Source organism: Microcaecilia unicolor, chromosome 2 (assembly GCF_901765095.1).
Source record: "Microcaecilia unicolor chromosome 2, aMicUni1.1, whole genome shotgun sequence".
Classification (NCBI taxonomy): Eukaryota; Metazoa; Chordata; class Amphibia; order Gymnophiona; family Siphonopidae; genus Microcaecilia; species Microcaecilia unicolor.
Window position 1 is genome coordinate 411,656,368 of NC_044032.1, and position 23,980 is coordinate 411,680,347.

Below are 23,980 nucleotides of genomic sequence, written 5' to 3' on the forward strand. Positions count from 1 at the left end.
ATTATATTGGGTAGCAATGTTGACTGTTTTGTATAGTGTCATTTTTATGTTTATAGTTTTACTTATAAATTAAGTCTTAAAAGACTACAGTCTGACGCAAAGGGTTTATTAGACTACACAGAAAAGCTAATGCTCTAGTTTGTTTTGATCTAAAGGGCATAGTTATCATGTGGACCTCCATTGTGTTATTTTACCACTAACTCATGCTATTTTAGCATAGACTCCATTTTATGCAATGATACCTAGTTACTAATAAAGGTTAACAATAAAATAACCCATCTAGACAGAAGCCTATGTTGATAACTTCCTCCCTAAATTGTGAACTAGTAGGTATAAAGTCAAGGTGGAAGAGTATCTTAATGGTTAGAACAGTAAGCTGGCAACAAGCAGGCCCAGGTTCAAATTCCACAGGACTCCTTGTTTTAGACAAGCCACCTAACCCTCCATTGCCTTGAAGTTGGCAGGGGTGCCACCAGTAGCTTCACCCCATTTAGGGTCTCCAGTTGAAACTACCACATGTGGCAGCTCCTTGAGTTGTTTGTTGCTTGCCAGTTGTGGGGAACAGGGACCAAAAAGGTATAAAGACAATTAAAATATACATAATTGTTGCTGTTATTTGTGTAAGAAATGTTTTAGGGGGATAATTCTACAAGGGGTGTGTTCTTTAAGCAGTAAAATACATGTCCATTTTGGGACATTTTAATTATTTATGCACCGATGTGCATTAAATTGGGTGTGTGTCCAATTTACACATGCTACTTAATTGAGTAATAAGCCAGTCAGTGATGATAATTGTCAATAACCAATTATTATCTCTAATTGGCAATTATCTCTAATTGGCAATAATTGGAATTTACATGTGCTTCTTTTAAGTATATTCTAAAAAAAGTAATGTGTATATTCTAACACACATAGCTGAAAAGGAGACGTGACCATGGGAGGAGTATAGGTGATACTCAAATTTATGCGTCTTGTTGATTTGGGGGAACATACAGACATTTAGGCCTGGGTATTTACATCAGATTTTAGTGGTGTAAATGGCTTCATTCCCCAGCCCTATGCACATGCGTAACTTTAGACATGTTATATAGAATAGTGTTAAGCACTTTTTTAGATGTGTCTACATTTTTAGACATCATTTACAGAACTGGCCCAATGTGCATAAATGATCCCTCACACAATGCTAACTAGTTGGACACCATGATACGATGGCACATACTTGCCAGTGGGAATGTACAGAGTGGAGTGTGTGTAGGGCATGGATGGAGCACACAAGTCTGCACATGGTTTAGAAAATAATTTGGTGCTATTTTGGTTTCCAATGTGCCTAAGATAGCATTCGGATTTTATATTGGATACATGTCTAGATCTCAATTTTACAAAGCCAGGATACATGCATAAAACTCTAAAACATACATTTGATGAGGGGAAGAGGCCCAGGCATGTTCTGGCAGGTCTAGGGTGTGCTTAAAAATAAACATGTAGTCTCCATTTTCAAATGGGAATGCAAGTCTATGCCTAAAAAGATCATGCTGGGATTTATATATTTTACCAGGAAATATAGATTTCATAAAACTGTTCATATTTTTATTTATTTATTTATTGCATTTGTATCCCACATTTTCCCACCTATTTGCAGGCTCAATGTGGCTTACATAGTTTTGTTATGACATTATCATTACAGGATATCAGATACAATTAGTAGTGTACAGATATTGAGTAAGGGAAGAAAGAAGGAAGTGATTAGGCGGGTAAGTACAGAAGGTGGACTTTCATAGCTGGGTGGGTTGGTGAAGTGGATTAGTGAAGCTATGGGTTCTCTTTGTAGGCCTTGTTGAAGAAATATGTCATCAGAGATTTGGGAAAGTTAGTTATTTTGTCGATTGATTTCAGGTCTGTAGGTAGTGCATTCCATATCTGCGTGCTCATGTATGAGACGGTGGTGGCATGCATCAGCTTGTATTTTAGTCCTTTACAGCTGAGGAAGTGCAGATTGAGAAATTTGAACTGCAATCCACTGCAGCAATTGAGAGAGGTCTTCAGTGGTTAATATTGTTCCTATGCCCAACTGCAAAACTGCAAGGGATACTAGGGACTGTGCCAGCTTCAGGAAAAATAAACATTTATATTACTAAAATCGCTGACATAAATATTTATGTTCCAACCTATAAATGTTTGTTGCTATTTTATAACATTAATGTTAATGTGCTGGTACACAAACATTTCTATGCGTGTTGTGTCCCTGGATGCAGAAGGTCCAGGTCAGAAGGTCTCAATTCTGATTTGTATGTCTTTTCAAAAATCTGCCTCTTTATGAGTGTACATGACAAATATTGGCACATAAACACTAATATTTTATGAAGAAAAGTAAGTGCTTATCTTTATTTATATAAAATAGCATCTAAGTAGGTATCTTCCTAACCTTTTATCCCAGGTACCCTATTATAAAATTATCCTCCACAAGCCCAAGTTTGCACAGGAAGTCTAGGTGAGAAATGTATATGTGTCTATGGGGGAGGGGGGAGGGCAATATTCAGCACATGTTGATAACTTCCTGCATGAATTGTTAAATAGTATGTATAAATCAGGATGGAAGAATATCTTAATGGCTAAAACAGTGAGCTGGCAACAAGCAGGCCCAGGTTCAAATCCCACAGGACTCCTTGTGCTTTTTCTGATGGCTGCTGGCATTATTTCTGGATATTCCATGCAGAGGCATGTCCAGGCTTCACTACTACTTCTATTAATTATCATTTATAAAGTGCTACTAGACATACGCAGCACTGTACACTTGAACATGAAGAGACAGTCCCTGCTCAACAGAGCTTACAATCTAATTAGGACAGACAAACAGGACAAACAAGAGATGAAGGAATATTAAAGTGAGGATGATAAAATAAGGGTTCTAAAGAAGTGAATAAGGGTTAGGAGTTAAAAGCAGCATAAAAAAGGTGGGTTTTTAGCTTAGATTTGAAGACGGCCAGAGATGGAGCTTGACGTACCGGCTCAGGAAGTCTATTCCAAGCATATGGTGCAGCAAGATAAAAGGAACGGAGTCTGGAGATAGCAGTGGAGGGGAAGGGTGCAGATAAGAGTGATTTACCCAGTGAACGGAGTTCCCGGGGAGGAATGTAGGGAGAGATGAGAGTGGAGAAGTACTGAGGAGCTGCAGAGTGAATGCACTTCGTAGGTCAATAAGAGGAGTTTGAACGGTATGCGGAAACTGAATATCCAGTTTTGTGGAGCCAGCTAACACATAGCCAGTTAAGTCCAATATTCAGCACTTAACCGGCTATTGGTTACTGCATAATGCCTTTTTTGTGGTCCCATTTATGTGGTTAACCTGGCCAGTTAAATGATGAATATTGCCAAGTGTCAACTCTGCCCCATGGAATGCCCCCAAAATACTTGGTTTGCAGTTCAGTCCTAATTGGTTATTTTCAGCAGTACCGACTGTTTAAGTTGCCACTGAGAAATTAGTAGTTAGCCCTAAGCAGGCAATATAACTGACCAGGAGCCATTTTAGCTAGTTAAATTGCTATAAATGTTTACCCAGTGTTGTCAAGTTCAGGATATGCTCAATTTTGATTTTTCTGAATATTTTACTACAGGCTCTCTAAACATTTGTTGGTAAATGTACTAGATGTACTGAAGTGTACTACAGCATTGGTGTACATAAACACTGTTAACATTCATTATTAGTACAGAAACCCATACCATGGACTCTATAGTAAACAAAATGCATTAATGTAAATCATATGGAAGCTAATATTCAAAAATAGCTGACTTCTGAATCTAAAGGGCCCTTTTACTAAGCTGTGCTAGAAAATGGGCATACTGCATCCTAATACGGGACTTCCTCACACACACTAAGCCCATTTTGAAAGTGGCAGTAAATTCAGCCCTTTTTCAATTATATCTTTTTCTGCCTGTGCAGTAATGTTAGTGTTATTGTGCAGCCACTGAAAAAAAATAAACCTTGGCGCGCTTACTGCCTCCTTCATTTTATTTAGGGGCCCTTTTATTAAGCCGTGGTACGCATTAATGTGTACCTGCCTACCACCTTGGCAAAAAGCACAGCTGGGGAACACGCTGAGGTGTTCCGTGGTATTGTGCCCATCAGCTTGCTAACCCCATGTGGAAAAATATTTTCTATTTTTCAGGGTGGGAGATGTAACTATGAGTGGAGAGTAGACATACCCTGCGGTAACTGAGTAATCAGACAACGCGGGTACATTGCCGCATGCTGCCTTATTACCACAGGGTTAGCACAGGAGACCTTGCCATCTAGAAGATAGGTGTTGGTAAGGGCTCCCATGGCAGGAGATTGTGCAGGGCGGGAGTATAGCTGCTACATTCAGGCTTGGTCCATTTAAAAAGCAGATGGCGAAACGGAAGTCCGTCGGGACACATCAAGTCAAAGATAAGTGCAGCTCTGCTGAACATACAGCTTATTAATTGTTATTTGATTATATATACTATTGAAATTTTGCAATCATTAGAACACCATAAACAGATGCACTTATTTTGAAACACTTTATGCTAAGTTAGTTGAAATGGATGGAGGGGATTTTTCTCGATGATTAGACTCATCTCCGCAAAGGTCTTTATGTGACTGGGAGGGGCATAATCGAACAGAAACGCCTATCTCCATGGGCGTTTATCTCCGAGAACGGGTCCGTGAAGGGGAGGACCGAATCGTATTTTCGAAAAAACATGGACGTTTATCTTTTTTTGAGCTGGGCGTTTTTGTTTTTCAGCGATAATGGAAACCGAAAACGCCCAGCTCAAAAACGAATAACTCCAAGACATTTATTCGTGGGAGGGGCCAGGATTCGTACTGCACCGGTCCACCTCACATGCCAGGACACCAACCGGGCACCCTAGGGGGCACTTTTACAAAAAAAAAAAAAAGGTAAAACAGCTCCCACGTGCATAGCACCCTTCCCTTGGGTGTTGAGCCCCCAAAATCCCCCTCAAAACCCACTGCCCACAAGTCTACACCATTACTATAGCCCTAAGGGGTGAAGGGGGGCACCTACACGTGGATACAGTGGGTTTGGGGGGCGGTTTGGAGGGCTCCCATTTACCAGCACAAGTGTAACAGGTGGGGGGGGGGATGAGCCTGGGTCCACCTGCCTGAAGTCCACTGCTCCAGTGACCTGCATACTGCTGCCAGGGAGGTGGGTATGACATTTGAGGGTGAAAATAAAAAGTTTTGAAATGGCATATTTTGTGGTGGGAGGGGGTTTGTGACCACTGGGGGAGTCAGGGGAGGTCATCCCCGATTCCCTCCAGTGGTCATCTGGTCATTTAGGGCACTTTTTGGGGCCTTATTCGTGGAAAAACAGGGTCCAGGAAAAGTGCCCTAAATTCTCGCTAAAAACGCATATTTTTTTTCCATTATCGGCGAAAGGCGCCCATCTCTGATCGGCAGATAACCACGCCCCAGTTCCGCCTTCACCACGCCTTCGACACGCCCCCATCAACGTTGTCCCCATCCGCGACAGAGTGCAGTTGAAAACGTCCAAATTCGGCTTTTGATTATACCGCTTTATTCGTTTTTGGGAGATAAATGTCTATCTCCCGATTTGGGTCACAATATAGGCGTTTTTCTCTTTCGATTATAAGCAGGTGGGTGTTCAATGAAACTTTTTTCCTCCATCTCTCCACAACCTTACAATAAGAGGAAACACAGTGAATCCACAGTCTACTTTTGGTTGATATATTTTATGTGATTTAAGCCTGCAATTTAGTGGTTATTAAGTTTTCTCCCATGGTAATGGCCACATGCTAATTGGGAAATTAGCGCATGATCATGAAAGAAAAATATGGAAATGCGACCATTTTACCACAATATTAGAAGTGGTCACAGAGTATGAGAAACCTATGCACTGGCAACAATGACAGACACTTTTGAGTGTGGCTTAGCAAAAAGGTCCCTAAGTTATGTATTGGTATTTATTAACTACTTTTATGGGTATTTAGGAGGTTCTAATGGCTCCCGCATTGTCAGTGTTATTCACTTAGTATGCCCTAATGTCAGCATGCTAGCTGAATTACACTTCCACATCCATTCTTCACCCTGATACTCCCCAAATAAATAAATACTGTGTGGTTAGCTCACACAAATGGCTAAAATAATGCAAAACACTTTACTGCAAACTCTATTAGGCCAGTTTTCCTGCATTAAATTCTTCCCCACAAGGTACTCTATTCCAGTTCCTCTAATTCCCATAATTCCTTCCCGTTCACTTCATTCCTTGGATGCACATCGCTTTGTTCTTCCCTCTCATGAATCCACACAGACTTTTTTTTAGCTCCTACGTTTTGGAATGACCTACCCCCAGCCCTCACACTGAATCTCTCAATTCTTAAATTTAAAATTCTATGGGCCATGTTTACTAAGCCATGCTGTAGGTGCACAAACTTTTTAACTCATGCTAAAAATTAGCACACGTTAACGCTAGAGACACCCATAGGAATATAATGGGTGTCTCTATCGTTAGCTCATGCTAATTTTTAGCCCGTGCTAATGCGTACCCGTGCGAAGGTGGCGGACCTCACGTGTCACCTAGATAGGATTCTAGATAGTGCTGGGGAGGAGTCCGCTGTCTTGGTACATGTGGGTACCAATGACATAGGAAAATGTGGGAGAGAGGTTCTGGAAGCAAAATTTAGGCTCTTAGGTAGAAAGCTGAAATCCAGATCCTCCAGGGTAGCATTTTCTGAAATGCTACCTGTGCCACGCGCAGGGCCCAAGAGACAGGCAGAGCTCCAGAGTCTCAATGCGTGGATGAGACGATGGTGCAGGGAGGAGGGCTTTAGATTTGTTAGGAACTGGGCAACATTCTGGGGAAGGGGGAGCCTATTCCGAAAGGATGGGCTCCATCTTAACCAGAGTGGGACCAGGCTGCTGGCATCGGCGTTTAAGAAGGAGATAGAGCAGCTTTTAAACTAGAAATGGGGGGAAGGCCGACAGTCGCTCAAAAGAGCATGGTTCGGGATAAGGTATCTTTCAAAGATATCACCATAACAGGGAAGATAGAGTATCCTGATAGTGAGGTTGCAAAAGAGATTGTAGTAGATCGGGTATCTTTAAATAACAATAAAAATCAGACAAAAGATTGCCAATTAATACTGTCAAGTACTAAGCATGATGTACTTAGGAACAACAAACATAGTTTGAAATGTCTATATGCGAATGCCAGGAGCCTAAGAAATAAGATGGGGGAGTTAGAATATATTGCACTAAATGAAAAATTAGATATAATAGGCATCTCTGAGACCTGGTGGAAGGAGGATAACCAGTGGGACACTGTCATACCGGGGTACAAATTATATCGTAGTGATAGGGTGAATCGGATTGGTGGAGGGGTAGCATTGTATATTAACGAGAGCCTTGAATCAAATAGATTGAAAATTCTGCAGGAAGCAAAACACTCCTTGGAATCACTGTGGATTGAAATTCCATGTGCAAAGGGGAAAAGGATAGTGATAGGAGTGTACTACCGTCCGCCTGGCCAGGACGAACAGACGGATGCGGAAATGTTAAAGGAAATCAGGGACGCAAACAAACTGGGCAACACAATAATAATGGGGGATTTCAATTACCCGCATATAGACTGGGGTAATGTAACATCTGTACACGCAAGGGACATAAGATTTCTTGATGAAATCAAGGACAGCTTCATGGAACAGCTAGTTCAGGAGCCGACAAGAGAAGGAAAAATACTAGACTTAGTCCTTAGTGGTGCTCATGATCTAGTGCAGGGGGTAACGATACGAGGGCCGCTTGATAACAGTGATCATAATATGATCGGTTTTGATATTGGCATTGAAGGAAGTGAAACTAGGAAATCAAGTACGCTAGCGTTTAACTATAGAAAGGGTGATTACGACAAAATGAGAAAAATGGTGAAAAAAAGACTGAAAGGAGCAGCTCGCAGAGTAAAAAACTTGCATCAGGCGTGGATGCTGTTTAAAAACACCATCCTGGAGGTTCAGGACAAATATATTCCACGTATTAGAAAAAAGGGAAAAAAGACTAAACGTCAGCCGGCGTGGCTAAACAGTAAGATAAAGGAAATCATTAGAGCCAAAAACAATCCTTCAGAAAGTGGAGAAGAGAACCAACTGAAAGTAACAGGATAGATCATAAGGAATGCCAAGCCAAATGCAAAGCGGAGATAAGGAGGGCAAAAAAGGACTTTGAGAAGAAATTAGCGTTGGAAGCAAAAATACATAGTAAAAACTTTTTTAGATACATTAAAAGCAGGAAACCGGCCAAAGAGTCGGTTGGGCCGCTGGACGAAAATGGTGTTAAAGGGGCGATCAAGGAGGACAAAGCCGTAGCGGAGAAATTAAATGAATTCTTTGCTTCGGTCTTCACCGAGGAGGATTTGGGGGGGACACCGGTGCCGGAAAGAATATTTGAAGCGGGGGAGTCGGAGAAACTAAACAAATTCTCTGTAACCTTGGAGGATGTAATGGGTCAGTTCAGCAAGCTGAAGAGTAGTAAATCACCGGGACCTGATGGTATTCATCCCAGAGTATTAATAGAACTAAAAAATGAACTTGCGGAGCTACTGTTAGAAATATGCAATCTGTCCCTAAAATCGAGTGTAATACTGGAAGACTGGAGGGTAGCCAATGTTACTCCGATTTTTAAGAAAGGTTCCAGAGGAGATCCGGGAAATTATAGACCGGTGAGTCTGACGTCGGTGCCGGGCAAGATGGTGGAGGCTATTATTAAGAATAAAATTGCAGAGCATATACAAAAACATGGACTGATGAGACAAAGTCAGCACGGATTTAGTGAAGGGAAGTCTTGCCTCACCAATCTAATGCATTTTTTTGAGGGGGTAAGCAAACATGTGGACAATGGGGAGCCGGTTGATATTGTATATCTGGATTTTCAGAAGGCGTTTGACAAAGTGCCGCACGAAAGACTCCTGAAGAAATTGCAGAGTCATGGAATCGGAGGTAGGGTATTATTATGGATTAAGAACTGGTTGAAAGATAGGAAGCAGAGAGTAGGATTGCGTGGCCAGTATTCTCAGTGGAGGAGGGTAGTTAGTGGGGTCCCGCAGGGGTCTGTGCTGGGTCCGTTGCTTTTTAATGTATTTATAAATGACCTAGAGATGGGAATAACTAGTGAGGTAATTAAATTCGCCGATGACACAAAATTATTCAGGGTCGTCAAGTCGCAGGAGGAATGTGAACGATTACAGGAGGACCTTGCGAGACTGGGAGAATGGGCGTGCAAGTGGCAGATGAAGTTCAATGTTGACAAGTGCAAAGTGATGCATGTGGGTAAGAGGAACCCGAATTATAGCTACGTCTTGCAAGGTTCCGCGTTAGGAGTTACGGATCAAGAAAGGGATCTGGGTGTCGTCGTCGATGATACGCTGAAACCTTCTGCTCAGTGTGCTGCTGCGGCTAGGAAAGCGAATAGAATGTTGGGTGTTATTAAGAAGGGTATGGAGTCCAGGTGTGCGGATGTTATAATGCCGTTGTATCGCTCCATGGTGCGACCGCACCTGGAGTATTGTGTTCAGTACTGGTCTCCGTATCTCAAAAAAGATATAGTAGAATTGGAAAAGGTACAGCGAAGGGCGACGAAAATGATAGTGGGGATGGGGCGACTTTCCTATGAAGAGAGGCTGAGAAGGCTAGGGCTTTTCAGCTTGGAGAAGAGACGGCTGAGGGGAGATATGATAGAAGTGTATAAAATAATGAGTGGAATGGATCGGGTGGATGTGAAGCGACTGTTCACGCTATCCAAAAATACTAGGACTAGAGGGCATGAGTTGAAGCTACAGTGTGGTAAATTTAAAACGAATCGGAGAAAATTTTTCTTCACCCAACGTGTAATTAGACTCTGGAATTCGTTGCCGGAGAACGTGGTACGGGCGGTTAGCTTGACGGAGTTTAAAAAGGGGTTAGATAGATTCCTAAAGGACAAGTCCATAGACCGCTATTAAATGGACTGGAAAAATTCCTCATTTTTAGGTATAACTTGTCTGGAATGTTTTTACGTTTGGGGAGCGTGCCAGGTGCCCTTGACCTGGATTGGCCACTGTCGGTGACAGGATGCTGGGCTAGATGGACCTTTGGCCTTTCTCAGTATGGCACTACTTATGTTAGTGTGCCTACAAAGCGACTTAGTAAACAGGGCCCTAAGAGCCATATTTTTCAACTAGTGTCCACTGACAATTTGTTCCATTAGCCATGCAGGAGTGCAGAATAGAATGATTGCTTTCACCCTTTTTTTATTTATTTATTTATTTATTTTAAGTTTTACAAATAACTTCAAGATAATACTTGAAATCAGCAAAGATGATTTACAAAGGAAAACAACTCGAATATTTTACATCCTATATTGGTTATCAATAAATCTATACTTTAAGAAAAAAAAGGTCAACAATATATGTTCAATTTTACAATATAGAATATAAGTATTTATAAGTTTATACATCTATAGTCCATAACAGTGAAGGCATATCTCAACCCTTTTATTTATATTTGAAAACCTTTAATTTAGGAATTTTAGGGACAGGGAAGGAAGTTCCAGGAGTTCCTAATATTTACGGAGTAGATGTTACTATTTGTCTTGGCTGATTTGAGGGTAGCAAGGCTATTTTAGAGTCCAGAAAAGAATCCAGTTGTTTAGGATCAAGGAAAACATATCTAATGGAATTCAATTTAACAACACATTTACATGGGAAGTTTAACCAATAAAGTGCCCCAAGTTGAAAGGTCTTAGATCGTAACTTAAGAAATTCTTTACGCCTTCTCTGGGTTGCCTTAGAGACGTCCGGAAACATTATTATCTTAAAGTTCATAAAAAGTTGGTCTCTATGAAGAAAAAATTTCTTGAGAATCCAATCTCTATCTGGCTGCAGCACAAAGGAGACTATTAAAGTCACCCTTTTTTTTTTAATGTTTCTGTTATGCATGATCTTGCTCGACTGCTTACCTTTCCTATCCAAGTAATGTATTTCTTTTCCTTATCTTATTTTAACTTTATTTTTAAAACTTTTGTTAACCACTTCGACCTATTACTGTAGAGGTAGTATGTCAAATAAAAGTAAACAGAAACATTTTAGCACTTAATGTAGTTTATTAAAAGGGCCCTTAAGTTCTTCCCTATTTTCAGCTGAACTTAGAAAACCATGGTGCTCATTTTCATAGCAGATAGATGCCTCAAAATGCCTATAAAAAAGGTCTATTATTTTCATTAATCTTGGATCCTAATAGTGTGGACTTGAGTGTTTATAAATTTTCTTTTTGTTTCTTTATTCTTTATGAGAAGTAATAATTTTCTTATACAACACTTTTATGTACAGGTGTAAATTCTTGATTAAAAGTAGTAAAACTTATAAATTAAAAAAGTCCATCTGTTAAAAACATCTAAATCCTGATTTTAGCAAGGGGGTGTGTTGTGGGTGGGACTATGGAGAGCCCAAAAGTAGGACCTCTAACAGAGATTTTTTATTGGAAAGTAACACCTATGTATAAAAAGACCCTGTACCCGTTATTGAAAACCAGGCCATGTTGGCAGAGGCTCCGAGATTGACACTTTTAAAGTTAAGTAACGTATTATTTTTTGTTACATTTGTACCCCGCGCTTTCCCACTCATGGCAGGCTCAATGCAGCTTACATGGGGCAATGGAGGGTTAAGTGACTTGCCCAGAGTCACAAGGAGCTGCCTGTGCCTGAAGTGGGAATCAAACTCAGTTCCTCAGGACCAGAGTCCACCACCCTAACCACTAGGCCACTCCTCCAATTTTAACTCTTTAAAAATTGGATCAAATGATGGAAAGGCAGCATATGCAGTTGAAAAAGTTGCTTGCATTCAGCTAGCTAAGCATCTGAGCGTCCACAACAAAAATTCAAAAACGTGTTAAAGATTTCAATAAGTTTTTGGATATAGGTGACAATTGTTGAGCAGTATATAGATCCTGGGATAGTGTTTTTATAATAATCAATTATTGGCACTAGCTGACATTAATTGAAATGTATACACACACATTTTTAGTCATGGGGATCCGTGCATAAATTTTACACATGACTCCAAAAAGGGGGGCACGGCCATAGGGGGGGGGGGGGGGGGTCATGAGTGGATCAGGGTCATTCCTAGAATTTATCCACGATGTGTTATAGAATAAGGAAGATCCATGCCTAATTTAGATGCAAGGATTTACACAAGAGTATATTTGGTATAAATCATCACGTTTAAAGTTAGGTGCTTATCCTGGTGATGAGTGAATTCTATAAACATCGCACAACTTTCAATTGCCATTTCTAGAATAGTGCTTAGTGTGTTTTTTCATAGTTATTTATACAATTTAGTCCTACGTGTGCTCATGCATGTTACATGAAGTACATATGTGCTCCTCCAGAACTATGCCCTGGAAATGCCAATCTGCAAGTCATATATAAATAAGCCTTGGGTTTCTGTGTACATGTATTCTTTTATGCATATATACCCTCATGCAATTTTATGAGTCACTTTCTACAAGAATGTATGGTTACATATGGAAAATGTTATGTAAAAGTACCCCACAGACAACAAGTGGCCTGTTGGGGTTACTTTCATACAATGTTTGGCAATGTAAAAGGGTCAGATTCAATGCAGGATAGGTTTGGAAGCAGTGAGGGAAATAAGTACATTCATCATCTCATTGTTTCTCTTTTTAATTAACTAGCCAGACTCATCAAAAGGGCCATATTATTCAAATTTCCCAAGTACTGGTAAAATACAGTTTATTTCAATGGAAATCCAGAAATGAATGCTCTGTATAGGCTGCTGAAATTAATTAGAGAAGTGTATGACTTGTCTGGGAAAGAATACTTTCAATCTGTTTCATTTTTTTTCTTTTTCATCCTAAAACAATGTGCTAGAGATTGATTAGTTCAATAACTTTTCAAATTTAGTAAAACAGCTCAATATTGTTCAGATTGAAAAGAGAATTTTGACCATTACATTAAATCACCTTAGGTTAATTTTCATTTTAGAAGCTCATATTAAAAGTTGAAAATCATTACTGTGCTACATTGACATTTTATATGCCAGAGGTTCTGGTAGATGCATCCCTGGAGTCTGTTCTGCCAGCACTAGTGTATATACTTCTTCCAACCAGGGTAGGGTCGGTTCAAGGGAACGTGATGCCCTCAGCCAACTTTTGGTTTGGCGCCCTCCCATTGGCATGCTCCCTCTCATCATCCTACTTTTAAAGGCAGTTTTCCCTTCCTGAATACTGACAATGTTTCACCTAATGCTATCTGCATCATCCCCTTTGTCTTCCTTCTGCTGCTCCCCTATAGAAACATAACTTCAAGGAGGGGGCAGAGTGGGGCAGAAGGAAGACACCGGGGCTGATGCAGATAGCATTAGATGAAACAATGACTTTGTTTGGGAGGGAAAAACTGCCTTTAAAGGTAGCGGGGAAAGGTGGCCTGAGACAGAGAGAGGAAGGGGGTTGCCAGCTCTTCTTTTATCCCAGCATAAGCAACACTGCCAGGTAAACTCTGGGCCAGCTTAACCTATAGGGCCAGTAACATTACAGGCTCAGGCATTTGGTATCCTTTATGTCTGGCAGCCTGGGCCATAGCCTCACTTGGTCCATAGGTTAAGCTAGCCCTGAACCGAGGTATACCATATACAAGTGGTTCCCAAACTTTCTCAGATCACGGCAATCCTAGGCTACATATTTGCTCTCAAATCTCCCCTCCCCCTGCTGCTGCTGAAGCCACCGCTGCTGATGCCAAAGCTGTATTGAGTCCTATCTTTGATGGCAGGGATGCCCAAGCCCCATCAGGTGAAGAGGTCCACTGCTCAAGGCCCAAGCTCCAGAGCAAATCGATGGCATCCTCTCTTCCGCGTCCTGCCCCTGGGTTAGTGACAGGCAGAATGTGGGAATTGCTGCCCCTGCTGGGAGCCATTCTACTGCTGCTCCTCATCCTCTGGTAGCAAAGGGGGGCAGGATTCACTGCTCCCTTGCAGCCTTCTACCTCCTCAACCTCAGGTGTGGCAGGGGCCAGGATTCACTGCGGCTTTGCGTGCCTCTCCCTGCTCCCTCTGTGGCAACCCTATGACTTTGCCATGGTGCACCAGGGAGTGGGACATTCCACAGGTGTGTCTCACTCCCTGACAACCAGAAGCTAAGCAATACCTGATCTTTGTTTTTAACTGCATGTAGCAGACAAGGATCTGTGCATGAAGAACTTAGTTCAGTTTAAACTCAGTCTTTGCAGTATTCACTTCTGGGGTGCAGGAACTCCAAAAATTAACCATCGGCGCTTTGTTCCCCATTCTCCCAGCAGCTCCTCTCTTCTGGTATCCAACCTCTCTGGACCCCTGAATAGCAAAAATACCCAATTCCAAAGTGCTGTTCCTCCAACTGACTATTTCTCTTGTCCAGTTATACCCTGGAGTTCAAAATGTGCTAATCAGATATGGCAAATGTCATCCTTGTGGGAGGAAAATAAATCAGAGGGAATCAGCTAACATAATTGATAATGATGCAATAGAAGTGTATAGAGCCACTGATAAAATCACAAAGCAGAGCCAAATTCAGACCAACATGGCTTGTGTTTCGGCAAATGCCTGCATGAGTGGTTTTTAACATAAATATATATATACATATACAATTAAACACCCTAAAACACAATAAAGACATTTGGTATGTTATGTACGTACAAAGACTCATAAATACCAAATACAATCACATCACAATATCTTTACTTCACCTATAGCAGCAAATGAAGGAACTTAAAAAAACATATATATATATATATACAGTGGTGGAAATAAGTATTTGATCCCTTGCTGATTTTGTAAGTTTGCCCACTGACAAAGACATGAGCAGCCCATAATTGAAGGGTAGGTTATTGGTAACAGTGAGAGATAGCACATCACAAATTAAATCCGGAAAATCACATTGTGGAAAGTATATGAATTTATTTGCATTCTGCAGAGGGAAATAAGTATTTAATCCCTCTGGCAAACAAGACCTAATACTTGGTGGCAAAACCCTTGTTGGCAAGCACAGCGGTCAGACGTCTTCTGTAGTTGATGATGAGGTTTGCACACATGTCAGGAGGAATTTTGGTCCACTCCTCTTTGCAGATCATCTCTAAATCATTAAGAGTTCTGGGCTGTCGCTTGGCAACTCGCAGCTTCAGCTCCCTCCATAAGTTTTCAATGGGATTAAGGTCTGGTGACTGGCTAGGCCACTCCATGACCCTAATGTGCTTCTTCCTGAGCCACTCCTTTGTTGCCTTGGCTGTATGTTTTGGGTCATTGTCATGCTGGAAGACCCAGCCACGACCCATTTTTAAGGCCCTGGCGGAGGGAAGGAGGTTGTCACTCAGAATTGTACGGTACATGGCCCCATCCATTCTCCCATTGATGCGGTGAAGTAGTCCTGTGCCCTTAGCAGAGAAACACCCCCAAAACATAACATTTCCACCTCCATGCTTGACAGTGGGGACGGTGTTCTTTGGGTCATAGGCAGCATTTCTCTTCCTCCAAACACGGCGAGTTGAGTTCATGCCAAAGAGCTCAATTTTTGTCTCATCTGACCACAGCACCTTCTCCCAATCACTCTCGGCATCATCCAGGTGTTCACTGGCAAACTTCAGACGGGCCGTCACATGTGCCTTCCGGAGCAGGGGGACCTTGCGGGCACTGCAGGATTGCAATCCGTTATGTCGTAATGTGTTACCAATGGTTTTCGTGGTGACAGTGGTCCCAGCTGCCTTGAGATCATTGACAAGTTCCCCCCTTGTAGTTGTAGGCTGATTTCTAACCTTCCTCATGATCAAGGATACCCCACGAGGTGAGATTTTGCGTGGAGCCCCAGATCTTTGTCGATTGACAGTCATTTTGTACTTCTTCCATTTTCTTACTATGGCACCAACAGTTGTCTCCTTCTCGCCCAGCGTCTTACTGATGGTTTTGTAGCCCATTCCAGCCTTGTGCAGGTGTATGATCTTGTCCCTGACATCCTTAGACAGCTCCTTGCTCTTGGCCATTTTGTAGAGGTTAGAGTCTGACTGATTCACTGAGTCTGTGGACAGGTGTCTTTCATACAGGTGACCATTGCCGACAGCTGTCTGTCATGCAGGTAACGAGTTGATTTGGAGCATCTACCTGGTCTGTAGGGGCCAGATCTCTTACTGGTTGGTGGGGGATCAAATACTTATTTCCCTCTGCAGAATGCAAATAAATTCATATACTTTCCACAATGTGATTTTCCGGATTTAATTTGTGATGTGCTATCTCTCACTGTTACCAATAACCTACCCTTCAATTATGGGCTGCTCATGTCTTTGTCAGTGGGCAAACTTACAAAATCAGCAAGGGATCAAATACTTATTTCCACCACTGTATATATATATATATATATATATATATATATATGTGTGTGTGTGTGTGTGTGTGTCTGTGTGTGTGTGTGTGTGTGTGTGTGTGTTATAAAATATGCTTTGTATATTTTTTATAATTTCTATAGTTTCATTATTATAATCGCTTTTTGAACTCAGTGTCATTTAATGTTATGCTATATAATTTCAGAGCATGCCCATTTCCTGGACCATTGAAAAAAGCCCTTTTTCCCAGCTACAGTAAAAAAATAATAGCCCAGCACATGCCCAAAACATGTGCCCACACTACTGCAGACCAATTTTTACCGTGGCTTAGTAAAAGGACCCCTAAGTGACTTGGCAACCTTATCCCAATATGCTAATGTTGGCAGAGACTACATAGATATTGCAAAAATACATAGATATTTAAGCCATTAAGACAAAGTTTGTGGATACTACGTCACCTAAAAATTGTGAATATTGCGTAACTTAATGCTTACAGAAGTAAAACAAAATGGATTACCGTGGGGCACACTAAATCATCTGGCTGTAATTTTTGGATGTATATGCACTACCCATATGCTAAAAAATAAAATTTATTTTTTAGCACTGGGGTAAGGAGTGGGCGTGTTTTGCGTTAATCAGTTAGTGCAGCTACATTGTTGCATACTAACCAATAAATGTGTACTTAGTGTGGGAGCCCTTACCACCTACATAAAGGGTGGTTTTAGGGACTCATGTGATGGACATGTGTTAATGGGAAACTCCCCCCCCCCCCCCCCCCCGTTTACTAAGCCACCTGTCAATGCCAACACAACCCATTCAAAGTGAATGGGCTATGTAGGCATTAGCGCACCACAGTCGCTAGCATGGCTTAGTAAACGGGGGGGGGGGGGGGGGGGGGTTAGTGTGTGGCCATAAATAGGAAACATACAAAAATCATCCATTTTACCCTGGTGGTAAAAATGTCCTTAGCAGTCAGGAATGAGCCATGTAAGGATGTGTTAAAGCCACTTTTTTTTTTTACCACAGTTTGGTAAAAGGGCCCATATGTAAATTAAGCAGATATTTGCAGAATAGTGCTTAGGTACCCTGCAAGTACTTGCAGGGTACCTAAGTACTTATGTACTTAGGAACTTATGTGTGTGTAAGTGTTAGTATTAATTACTTATGTGTGTGTGTGTGTGTGTGTGTGTGTGTGTGTGTATATGTTAGTATTCTAGATATTTGCATGTCCAAGAGGCACATAAATGCTGATGCTGGATTATAGAATTGCCCTTCACATGTCGATGTGTCTGTCTTAACTGCACTTGTCTCCTCGGCTGCTTTTATTGACATTATGAGCATCATATCATATCTACTAGAGTGCACCCTTTGTATTGTGCTGACATTGTGTTTATCATTTGTATTCAGTTAAGCTTGACCATTTACACCAGGTCAATGGCAGACATACATGAGCATGCCTGAGTTTGTCTTGTAACGTGCAGGGGCATTTCTATATTGATATAAATAAAAAGAAGAAGTTATCGTGCGTCCTGATGATAGAGACTCATCAGCGGTAAACATATCTGTTGTCAACCCTAGACCTAGAGTCTGAGAGGTCTCTAAGAGATTGCCTTCTTCGCATAAAAATACGTAGTAGCGGATTTTTTCTAGTGTTTCTTTTTGATTTGTATAGCATTTCTATGTGATGTCTAAGATGGACTTCGGATGTTTTGTGCTAAACATCTCAGAACTGAATAGAAAACATGACCATTTATGAAACTGCAGACATCTATCTTTTTTTTCTATACCATTTGTAACAAGGTTTTGTGCATTTACTTTTTCAGGCCATTTTTGAATAAATAGCTACAGTGGAATTAAAAAAAAAAAAACAAGCATAGAAAAGCAAGCCATTGGGATGTAAGAGGGGCCAGCATTTTTAGCACACTGATCCCCCCAGACATCCCAGGAGAGCAATGGGGTGCCTTAGGGGGCACTGCAGTGGACTTCAAATAAATGGTCCCAGGTGCACAACCGAGCATGCATGTGACGTGAGAGGAAGTAGGGCTTGCAATGTGCAGAGAACAGTATTAGAGAAAAGCTTCAGCTGGAGGGGGTTGGGGGGCCCCCCACCAGCCAAACCAGGGGCACCGGATACAATCTGGGGGCCCAGGCCCACAAGGCCACCCATAACTATATCACTGCTACATATGCCAGCATTCTAATCAATTACTTCATAAGTGATGCGATTTGTGAGCACCGTCTTTATGAAATTACCCCCAAACAGTTCAATTCATGTTTGTAAAAGAGAACCACATAGGAGGTCACCAGGAGTCAACTCTGACTCGGGAGGACCATCTGGATCTGGAGTAAATGGGCCCCTTAAAAAGGGTCTGGATGGCTTCCTAAAGGAAAAGTCCACAGACCATTATTAAATTGACTTGGGGAAAATCCACTGCTTATTTCTGGGACAAGCAGCATAAAATGTATTGAGCTTTCTGGGATCTTGCCAGGTATTTGTGACCTGGATTGGCCACTGTTGGAAACAGGATGCTGGGCTTGATGGACCTTTGGTCTGCCTCAGTGTGGCAATACTTAACGTACTTATGCAGTCAGTTTAAAATAGGCCTATTTACATGACTCATGCTCAAAAATAGGCTTCCAAATCCTTTGAAATATGAACAGTGACACAGTGGCGTTCCTAGGGGGGCTGACACCCAGGGCGGATCGCCGATGCGCCCCGCCCCCTGGGTGCAGCGCCACCCCCCCCCCCGGAACAGCACGACGCCCCCCCCGGCGAAAGAACTCCCGATCCCCCGCAAAGAACCCCCCTCCCGGGTGCACGCCGCTGGGGGGGGGGGTGCCGCGCGCCTGCCGGCTCTTCGTTTTCATGCTCCCTCTGCCCCGGAACAGGAAGTAACCTGTTCCGGGGCAAAGGGAGCATGAAAACAAAGAGCCGGCAGGCGCGCGGCACCCCCCCCCAGCGGCGTGCACCCGGGAGGGGGGTTCTTTGCGGGGGATCGGGAGTTCTTTCGCCGGGGGGGGCGTCGTGCTGTTCCAGGGGGGGGGGGTGGCGCTGCACCCAGGGGTGCAGTAGGGCTACCATGCGGGTATCATGCAGCAAAACAGCACTACTTCGTGGTATACCATGGCACCCTGTGGTAGTTCTGTTTGCCACGTGGCATTTCCTGCGCCAGAAAATATTTTTCTATTTTCTAGCGCGGGAGTGGGGAGTAGGTGCACCCGGTGGAAATCAGCCATCTGTGCATGCTGTCTGATTACTGCTAGTTTAGTGCATGAGCCCTTTCTACCTTCTAAATAGGAGGCGGTAAAGGTTCAAGCAATAATTCATTGCATGCCAATATTTTTATGGCCATTGACAATCCCATTTAAAATAATGGAAATACCTGCTGTGGTAAAAGTGACCTCGTCATGTGGCAATTTTCATATGCCCACACTACCACAGGCCACTTTTTACTGCAGCTTTGTAAAAGGACCCCTTATTATTTGGAACACAATTTATTTTAACTGGGCCTCCCAAAAAAGATATTTGGAGCATATCATAGTTGGAATCATCTTATGCTGCCTCGTATAGAGCTCTACACCATGCCCAACATTGACATCTGAAGATTCCTCACCCTATTAAATGTGAAAGTTTAATTTTGTTCTTTCCTTAGGCCTCTACACCAAATAATTAGCATCTGATGAAAACTGGAGGTTGTTAGGGGAGCTTATGGATGTAAAAATAATACATAGATGTAATTAAAGATAGACATAAATATAAATAGATATTTTTGCTCCTGCAATGGGAAATCATGGAAACCAATCCTTGCTATCCTCTTTTCATGTTATTCCACCTGATTCCATTAACAAGGAGTCAGAAAATACCAATAAAATTATTTTAAAAAGGCCTAATTTTAGAGCCATTTCACAGTGCTTTCAAAAAGACAGTATCATGATCAGTGAACCATAATAGTGTCATTTTCTTATTAAAGAGGTAGTAACATTCCCTACTGAGTATGCAAACATGAGGAACACTCATTAAGCACACATGTTACCCTTCCAGCATTCATACGCATTGCAGCGCTCAGGTTCATCTTTCACGTTCACACACCACTAAGAATTTCATTTATCAAAGTTTTTGCTTAGAGGCACAGAATGAGAGAAAGCCTTTCAAAAATTATGTATTAAGCTCAGAAAAAAAAAATCATGTGCATCTATTTTAACCAGAAATAAAATGCATTAATTTTTTTTAACCAGAAATAAAATGCATTCTGGCTTCAGCAAGAGCCTGCACAAAGCCTGGATAGTCAGTCCAGGTACCCATAAAGGTTCCAGCACTGAATATAGGAGCCTAATTCAACCTTCAGTGGTCAGTGTTTACAAAAACCCAGAACACTGATAGATGAATATTGCCTGGAAAATTGTCTGTTCTAATCTACCCAATTATTCATGTTCATATTGCTAAGAATATATCCTAGTTCTCAGTCATAGAGTATGATAAAAATATTATTCCTTATCTTGAAAGTCTTTGTTGTCTTCAGTTCATTCCATTTCTTTACCCAGACTGATAAACACAGGAGGAAGGAAGGAATTGATTCATCCAGTTTGAGGAGAAAAGGGAAGTTGTGGTAAATCATGATTTGGCAAGATTTGATAAATAAAATCAAGTTGAATTGAATGTTTCCAGTGCACAAAATACAGTAGGTGCATTCCAGTAAACTCAAATGCCTGACTATCCAGCTTATAATCGAAAGAGAAAAATGCCTATATTTCGACCCAAATCGGGAGATGGGCGTTTTTCTTGCAAAGGAGCCCAAATTGGTATAATCGAAAGCCGATTTTGGGCGTTTCGAACTGCACTCCGTCGCGGAAACGAATAAAGTTGACAGGGGCGTGTCGGAGGCAGGACTGGGGCGTGGTTACAACCGAGGAGAGATGGGCGTCTGTAGCTGATAATCGAAAAAAAAAGTTTTTACCGCGATTGTGGGTCACTTTTTTGGACCCTTTTTTTCACAAACAAGTCCCAAAAAAGTGCCCCAACTGCCCAGATGACCACTGGAGGGAATCGGGGATGACGTCCCTGGACTCCCCCAGTGGTCACTAACCCCCTCCCACCAAAAAAAAAAAAAACCCTTTAAAAACTTTTTTCCCAGCCTGTATGCCAGCCTCAAATGCCGTACCCACCTCCAGGGCCATGTCCCAACACAGTAAGCGAGGTAAGCACAGCAGGAAGGTGCCGTCCTCTGGGGGGCGCCCCGCCACGCCATGCTTACCTTGCCCTCTCCCATGTCCCAACTGCCCACCCTCTTCTCCCCCCCCAACAAGATCCCTTTTAAATTTACCTCCGTCCGGCAGCGAAGGCGCAGCGTCAGTGAAGGAGGCGGCGCTCCCAATGTCTCTACTAGCCTGCCCTTCGCTCAGTGTTCTGCCTTCTTCTGATGTCAAGGAAATGACATCAGAAGAAGGCGGGACATTGAGCGAAGGGAAGACTAGTAGAGACGTCGGGAGCGCCGCCTCCTTCATTGACGCTGCGCCTTTGCTGACGGATGGAGGTAAATTTAAAAGGGATCTTGGGGGGGGAGAAGAGGGCGGGCAGTTGGGACATGGGAGTGGGAGGGCAGGGGAGAGAGGAACGTGGATGGGAGGGCAGCGATCACCTTCACGGGGGGAAGGGGGCGCGTGCGCCAACTGTTCGTCTGCAGGGGGGCACCAACTGATCCTCTGCAGGGGGGCGCCACAGACCCTTGGCACGGCCCTGCCCACCTCCATGACAGCAGAATGTGTTTGATCCTCTCACAACCTTTCCTTGTGTCAGATGTGGCTCTTGGGTGCACTACAGGGTCACATCAGCATTGCATTGTGGTGGGTGTAGGGTATTGGGCTCCATGATTTCATTAGCTTGTGTTACAGTCTCACGATGTTGGTAGTTGGTAGGCTCTTCTCCCATGGTGCTTTTCCCCCTGCCTACTGGGTCAGAGTGTGCCCTGTTGTGTTTCCTGTTGTAGTCCATGCGGTAGTGGCCATTTTTGTAAGCCAGTTTTAGTTCCCTTTCCTGTGTTAGCCACGTTAGACAACTTAGTTCTTACCTTGAATGTAGCTGAAAGAGGGCATTGTACAGCATTCTGCCAGCTCTGACCTACTGCACATCTCAGTACCAGGGAGACTCGTTGCCAGTGGGGCACAACCTCTGCAGTTAATTGTGAGTAAACGTGCTTATTCCAATAAAGGACGTTTTCGGAGAGATTAGTCTTCAGGTGTCAACTGGTGTGCCAATGTTATACAGCAGCAACAAGTCCTAGAGGCCTGCATGTATGCAGGTCCCTGGAGCACTTTTAGTGGGTACTGCAGTGCACTTCAGGCAGGTGGACCCAGGCCCAACCCCCCCCCCCACCTGTAACACTTGTGCTGGTAAATGGGAGGCCTCCAAAACCCACTGTACCCACATGTAGGTGCCCCCTTAACCCCTAAGAGCTATGGTAGTGTTGTACATTTGTGGGTAGTGGGTTTTGGGGGAGGGGGGTTGGGAGCTCAGCACCCGTGGTAAGGGAGCTATGCATGTGGGAGCTTTTTCTGAAGTCCACCGCACTGACCTAGGATGCCCAGTTGGTGTCCTGGCATATCAGGGGGGCCAGTGTACTACCAATCCTGGCCCCTCCCACGACCAAATGGCTCGGATTAGGACGTTTTTGAGCTGGGCGTTTTTAGTTTCCATTATCGCTAAAAAAAACAAATGCCCAGCTCAAAAACGTCCATTTTTTCGAAACTACGGTTCGGCTCGCCCCTTCACGGACCCGTTTTCGGAGATAAACGCCAATGGAGATAGGCGTTTGCGTTCGATTATGCCCCTCCACGTGTGCTGGATTAGCATTGTGATATCAGTAGATGGCATGCAGATTTGAGGAGCAGTAAAGCTTACAGGCATCAATATTTACACTACTCTCTATACCGAACCCAAAAATAGCTTTCAAAGCCATTTGCTGTTGCTCTTCCAGAAAACATTTTTCTTCACTACATGTACTTTTAGGAAAGGTGTTTTGGGGCCATGTTTTGGGTCATTTTATAAAAGTCATGTGAGGCAGTGTGCAAGTGGGCACAACATGAGTGGATTATAAGCATGGATGCCAATTTACACGCATCCTGTAGGTTACATGCACTCTTGCTGTAACACCAAGGTCCTATTTATAGAACTGGTGTTCAGTGTTCCAATCAAGTGCCAAAATTGGTGATCAGCTTTATAGAATTACAGTCACATTGCATTTTCAAATTTCTCTCCCCCCTTATATTTAGCCAGCAGCAGGTAGCGTGGTTAGCTGCCGCCGCCAGCAGCACTGACTCCAATGCAGGGCCATATCCCATGACCGGCATTGTATATTTGGTTTTAGTTTTAGCCGTGGCAACTTAAACAGCTAAGCAAATATTCAGCACTAATCGGTTAAGTTAATAGCGGTTAAAGACAGGCCTGCTATTTATGCAGCCTATCTTAACTGTTCAGCTTAGCTGGTTTAGTGCTTAACATTCGTGCTTAGCCAGCTAATTTATGTCACACAACATAGCCGGTTAGTAGCTAGCCGCTACATATTCAAGGGAGATTACCGGCTATGTCACTCGGAATATTAGTGC